This window comes from Pundamilia nyererei, unplaced genomic scaffold, assembly GCF_000239375.1.
Source record: "Pundamilia nyererei isolate P.nyererei 1_Seehausen unplaced genomic scaffold, PunNye1.0 scaffold00234, whole genome shotgun sequence".
In the NCBI taxonomy this organism is placed as follows: Eukaryota; Metazoa; Chordata; class Actinopteri; order Cichliformes; family Cichlidae; genus Pundamilia; species Pundamilia nyererei.
The window spans coordinates 478,087-484,257 of record NW_005187635.1 but is presented as its reverse complement, the minus strand read 5'-3'; the positions used below and the strand labels follow the sequence as shown (position 1 = coordinate 484,257).

The 6,171-nt window shown below is 38.6% G+C and overlaps 1 long non-coding RNA gene across 2 annotated transcripts in view; it reads left to right on the top strand.

The window, feature by feature from the left end:
• The window catches only part of LOC102200164 (uncharacterized), a 36,653-nt gene extending 30,714 nt beyond the window's left edge, over positions 1-5,939 (top strand). The window contains exons 3-4 of one of the 2 annotated variants that reach the window (XR_312146.1): positions 5,392-5,487; positions 5,767-5,939. This is a non-coding gene — a long non-coding RNA (uncharacterized LOC102200164). Of the gene's footprint in view, positions 1-5,391; positions 5,492-5,766 lie in introns of both variants that reach the window. The other variant, XR_312145.1, reaches the window with a different exon arrangement.
• The last annotated feature ends 232 nt before the right edge of the window (positions 5,940-6,171 follow it).

Sequence of the window (6,171 nt, the reverse complement as noted above, 5' to 3'; positions counted from 1 at the left end):
CACACACACACACACACACACACTCACAAACTCCCGATCAACTCTAGCCAGCCTGCCTTTTAATAAAAACTCCTTCTATTATTGAGTAACCCCCCCTCAATCTCCAGGCAGAACTGGTTTGCCACCGCCAGATCAGGCCAATCCAATTGCCGAGCAGGGATCAAGTCACCATGCTGGTGCTGCTCCCAGAAATCATCAGGAGCCAAACCTCCTGAGGTCCTCCTACCACATCACAAAGCCTGCTGCTTGGGCACATGAGTGTGTGTGTGTGACACAGAAAAGGCAGGATTAAAAGATAGAAACCATACGAGCAAACCAAATCTATTTTGAAGTACTATGACTTCCTTCCTCAAACAAGTCCTCAGCTGCCTCATTCGTCCCACATGACACACCATCATGATCACTCACTGGCCTTTAAACAAGCCTACGCTCTGTACAGGGGTGCTTTATTCATTTTATTTTATTGGCTTATTTTCACAATGTTGAGAAATATTCAGTCATCAGTCCTATCTGGTTCGCTCATTTTTTTTCTCTTGCTGGCAATATTTATAATCCAAAGATGAGGTTGCAAAATGCTAGTGTGTTCTCACCCCTGAGAAACAAAAATTGCTTTCTGGCCACTGCAGCTGGTGTTTTCAAATGTCTGGTTTGATATACCAGCCACAACAATTTTTGAACAATTTGATGTTTAGAGCCATGAAGTCCAACAGTTGGAGGGTGGACGTGTGTCAGCTAGGAGATCAACTGTCTTTGAGTTTTTGAATTTTGCTTCAGTGATTTTTTTCTCACTTTGTAATGTTGCATTTACATGCTGGTTAGGGTTAAGTTAATGTATGCCCCATCACAATATTAACCCTGCATGTTTAAAAGAAATAATTTCTTACCAAGTGCATTTAAATTTGATGCCAAGGGGTTCTTCAGAAGCATGCTGATGTGATTGATTAGGAGTGACAGATCTGTATAACTCATGCCTAAAAAGGGGTGCATTAGGCATAGATGCCAAAGGTCAACTTGAAGAATTCAGGAACTTAGACAAGACAGCATTTAAAAAAAATATGTGCATTATTCTAAGATGAAAATATAAATCTCATTATAAAATCAAAGTCTTGCACATAAGTTAATATAAAGTCTTGGAAAATGATTTTATATTAAGCAGCAACGGTAGATGGTAAACATACTTAATTACTTGAGAAATTTTAACCTTTATCTGAAGCTCTGTGAGGATCCAGCAGTCTGAAAAACCAAGTGAAGATCTTTCAATACAAATTCCGTGGACAGAAACTAAAATATAGAACTTTGCATTAAAAACATATACACTTAGAGATATCCATTTCCATATCCGTGTTACTATAATCTGTGTTTGTCTGCCTTGGTTTGTTTACGTCTTTGTCTGCAAACCCCTCCTCGATTATCAGGAGCAACCAAATGTGGCACACGGGTATGTGTTAAGCTTTGTACACACTGGAAGTTATTTGCTGTAACATGGTAACAACGGAAGAAATAAATATCCATTGGCGATGGGAAGTTGGGAAGATAAACTTCTCAACTTCCACTGAGGAAACTACCAATGAGAGTGAAGAATACCAATGATTGACTTATGACCTGGTAGTAAAGACTTTAGAAGGTTACCAGGACAACCAGAGCCTGGAATGTATAAAAGCCACCAGCTGTGAGCATCAAAGCAACGCAATGAGCGACTCACTTCCAGTGTGTACGTAGCTTTAGGCCACCCAAGGTTTCAGTCATTTTAGCAAATGGCTAAAATAATCTTATCACTCTGTAAGCTCTTATTAAGGCATCCTGTGGTTTCACGTTCACAACAATACCATCAAATTTAAATTCACAAATGTTGAATTATTCACGACATGTTATAATGTGATCAGTTTTCCAAGGGCAAGAACAGACCAGTCAATACTATAGTGTAGACACGTAATAGTAAATAGTATAAAGCACTACAATGCAAAACACAATGAATACAATTACATGAAAACAATACATAAATAAGTCAGTAATTGTGATTACTACTGTATCATCTTATGAAAGTATAAGTACAAAAATAAGTAATGAAAGTAATGATAGTGTTTAGTGAGAAAAAGGTAATGATAGCATTCAAATGATTTAGTAAATTACTTCTGTTTGACAACTAAATCCAACCCAACAATAGAATCAACTCATAAATAAATAATTTCTTTTCTGAACTTCACTCGGTGAGGTTTTGGTTTGAAGAACTCTCTAAAGATCTCCAGTGTATTTACACTTGTTTATCATAAATGTATGAAACATGTTTTCTCCAGGCATTGTGCCAGTATTCACACTAACAAGAGGAATCCCTGTGTAGGCAACAAAGTATAAGTCATATGCTAGTATGTGTGTGCCTCGTTTAGAATAAGTTCATAGAGAGGTGCTTCACACAGTTTTTTGATCTCATGATCATTTGTAGTGTGACCTTTGGTGACCTGTGGTTCAAAGATTTCTGAAGAAAATCTTCAGAAACCTGAAGCCTTTCTTCAGAAATTTGCCAGGTAACCTGGCAAATAAGAACAAGTGAAAAATATTTGCAGACTTGATTTTTGAGATTATTACATACTATGTATTTTACACTAGAAAGTCCATGAATGTAAGCACGAAATGAGCAAAGTTAGAAATGTGTTTTCTTTTATCTACCAGTTGAGTTAATTTGACTGGAAAAACGTCTTTCTGTCATGACTGTTCGCTCAAAGCATGGGAGTCAAGTTCCCAGTTGAAAAGCAAATAGAGTACTCAGCGCATTTGCGTTGATATTGTGCTTATGGTGATGGGGCGTGGAAGGCCGGAGTTATCCCTGGGGGGAAATGCCTACCTGTGAAATATGAGGCAATTATCCAAACACACACAGACCCTCCATTACTGACATCCAGTTCAGGAGTTTAACTGTCTCTGCATGTTCCCTAGCTGCATGCTGCTTAGAATACATGTATACTCCTAAAGAAAACTTTTACATGTGCCAAATGCTTCCCATAAACATGCTCAAAAAGTGTCCTTAAAGTTTAAAAATGCTTCTGACCAAATTCTCATGACATGCTTTAGTGATTTCGTTGTGACTCAGAGTTATTTCAGGTATTTCACTCAGTTCAATGAGCTGTGGCAGCACAGCCAAATATATGTTTACTCTGGCTAACTCCCAGCGTATGCAAAGCGGCACAATCATGATCAAGGTTATAAAGTTATGGATATGAGTGGCACGTCAGTACAGTTTACTTCATGATGTTTCCTGCCTGCGGTGACTAACCTCTGCTTTTTGGCTTGCATTTAATTGCAAGAAATCACAGTCAGTAAAATCTCATTTTAGTGTTTTTTTAGTAATATATTTTTGGCAGGAGAGTAAATTCTGATATGAAACACAAAAGATCAAATTTTGTCTTTTGGTGGGAAAAGTGTGTTAAACATGATAGTGCCAACAAGCCTTGTTTACCATCTTAATCCAATGTATCAACATGCTAACATTTACTTATTTGAACTGAACAAAGTACAGCTGTGGCTGATGGGAAGGTGTATTTGCTTTGCCAGTATTTAGTCATCCAATAGCCAAGCCAGTAGACAAATTAAAATTTTAAACTGGTGACTGGTTTAGAGGCTAAAGTTAAAGTTGCTGAGACATCTTCTTTAGAACCACAAATATGAACCTCATGTTCGTGCCTGAAGTGGTCACCAAACCAGAAAATTTCTCAGAAATCAGTCTTGATATGTTTTAATTTGGACTGAAGTTTTTCACCGACAATAGGAAGACTAACACACCAACACTGCTGTTCATTAATCTGCTAACACTGCTAAAAAGCCAAAAGTTGTAAAGCCGGCGTATCGCTATTACCTCGGGATCCCATGTCTCTAAACTGTACTAAGGCAGACCAGCACTGAATTAAAAAAAGAAAAAGGAACTGTCAGCTGCGTGGTTGATAGTTCATATTTCCAACATGTTTTTCTTTGTGAGCCCAGATTTTTCAGACTATTATGTTTGCCTATCTGCAGCATGGGTTACATCATGTGGAGAACTGATGCAATTCCCTCACTTAGCATGTAAAAGGACATATCTACAGGCAATGGTGTATTTTGTCCTTACATAGGATGAATACAGGAAGACTTTGAGTCTCTGTTAAAAAAGAAAAGGCAATAGTAATAATAGACATTGTTGAGAGGCATTTTTTCCTATTCGCATTACTCTCATTTGGCTCCTGACCCAGATTTAAAAAAAAGAAAGAAAAAAACTCCAACAAAAACGCCTAATGGGGATTGTGTAGACCTGCAGCACACTTTGTGGCATGTGCACCGCTGGGTGTGGTGAGAACAGAAGCCATGACGGAGGTTACTAAGAGGAAAGAAGAGAGCTTGGAAAGCAAGGATGAGTCAGTGTCATCAGCCAGACTGTATCTCAATATAAAAGGGCAGGGGTGACAACCTGTCTTCCCCACACCCAAGCCCACTCTCCATCCCTCTCATCCACCCCTCCCGCCTTGCCCAGAAATCTAATACAACTAAGGAGACCAGAGGGTAGTATTTTACCAAACCAATTTATAATAAACCAACACCAACTCAGTGTGAGTCACAAAGGAATTTCCCTGACACATATTTTAACCAAAGACAGTCTTTCTTACTTTCAACATCCTGTTTGAGATCTATGGCATCAAGTAAACTAGGTCATATGCACCAAGGCCTTCAGTTCAGACACACCTCAAACATTAGCAATCGTCTAAATATGCACGAGTCTGTTTTTACTTGTGTTTGTTTAATTATAGGATGTTTACTCAGGCAATTATTTCATTTTATTTTTACTTTGTCTAGACTAACTACTTAATGGTAGTTCTTTGGTCTTATTATACTAAATGTTTTAATCTACAGTGAGGGAAATAGTTATTTAATCCCCTGCTGAGTTAAGTTTTTTTTTTAAAAACATACTACATTAAAAGTTATAAATTGAAGTACTTGATCCGCAAGTAAATCATGACTTAGTACTTGGTGGAGAAACTCTAGCTGGCAAGCACAGCGGTAAGAAATTTCTTGTAGTTGGATACCAGGTTTGCACACATCTCAGGCGCCATTTTGGTGATTTTTTATAGGATTGAGGTCTGTAGCTTAATGTGCTTCTAGCCACTCCTTTGTTGCCTTGATTACATGTTTTGGGTCATCGTGATGCTGAAAGACCCACCCACCACCCAGAAAGGAAGTTCTTTTCCAAAAATTTATTGTCCATTGGCTCAATGTGGTGAAGTTGTCCTGTACAATCTTACAATCTCCAGATTGAGGGTGATTGATGGTTGTTTTATATTTGTTCCATTTCCAAATAATCGCACCAATGGCTGTCACCATCTGGCCAAGCTGCTTTCTGATGATCTTGTATCCCATTCAAACCTTGTGCAGGTCTACGGTTTTGTCCCTGACGTCCTTTGACCACTCTTTGGCCTTGCCCATGATTGTGGAAGGGAAGAAACTGAATCTGATCCAGAGTCTTTGTTGGTTGGTAGGAGATCAAATATTTTTTCACACAATAAAATGCACATCAATTTCTAACTTTTATGTAACTGTGTGCTTCTTTGTTGATATTCTGTCTCTCTCCATTAAAATGCAAATACCTTACAAATTAGAGACTGTTCATTCTTTCTAATTGAGCAAACTTACAAATGATCAAATAATTGTTGCCCAACATTGTACAACAGATTACATCAGATAACTGACAAACCACCCTCTGTGTGTGTGTGTGTGTGTGTGTGTGTGCGTGTCTCCTTTGTTGAACAGATGCATCAGACAGATGAACTGACTGCTGTGAAGAGAGAGTAAAATACCTGCAGAAGGAGTGTCGGATCTTTTTTCGTTGTTGTTATTTTTATTCTTGTATTTAAAAGATCTCAGTGTAGCTCTCAGGGATGTAAAAGGGAGTCTGAGCTGTAACAGGAGTGTGTGTGTGTGTGTGTGTGCGCACATGTGTGAGTTTGAGCACACTGTGTGTATGTGTGTGAGATTAGAGAAGGGCAAAGAGTTGAGGTGGTGTTTGATGCTAGTCTCAGTGGCAGGCTTAAAAAAAAACAAAAACCTGTCACTCAGCTTCTCTCCACGCAATGCATACACACACAAACACACATGTGACCACCCGCATACACTACACTCACACAATCTGGCTCTCCAGCACAGCCATAGACTTCT